Here is a 580-nt window from a genome sequence, read left to right as displayed (position 1 = left end):
ATATAATACTTTAATTCCGGCATCCCTGTGGCTACCCCAGGTTGACAGCATTTCAAAGATGACAATTATTTGGAATAAATCCAAGATTATACTTTAAATAAAAATGTTCATAAATCATAGCTCTTACACTGTGAATAAGACAGGCACATAAGCAATTACTTATAGGAGACGTATTATCTTGCAATTCAAGCTGTTTCTTAAAATGATTTGATGAAAAGCTTATTTTTTTCCCAAAGTGAAAAATGAAAACACTCAACTTGCTTGCTTTGTCCTATGTATGAAGTTTAATGAGATGGATCGTTTATTTTCTGAAAAAGTTGAAAAACTATGAATCCAAGCAAAGGAGGGAAATCCATTTTGTCCAGAGTGAAGAGAGCTGGGGCAACTGCTCCAAATGCGCCTGGTTGGATGGGAAAGAGTCCTGTCCATCCAGCTGGAGCACAGAGCCTCAGACGAGACTCTAGGTAGAAAATGAAACTCTCTCCAGAAATGAGTTAGGGAGAATTGCTTCCTTTTCAATTTCATTGAATAGTTTGAAGAGGGTTGGTATTAAATCTTCTCTGAATTTCTTGTAAAATTC

The sequence above is a fragment of the Chinchilla lanigera genome, unplaced genomic scaffold, assembly GCF_000276665.1.
Source record: "Chinchilla lanigera isolate Chin_1 unplaced genomic scaffold, ChiLan1.0 scaffold00043, whole genome shotgun sequence".
Taxonomy (NCBI): domain Eukaryota; kingdom Metazoa; phylum Chordata; class Mammalia; order Rodentia; family Chinchillidae; genus Chinchilla; species Chinchilla lanigera.
This window is presented reverse-complemented; position numbering follows the sequence as displayed.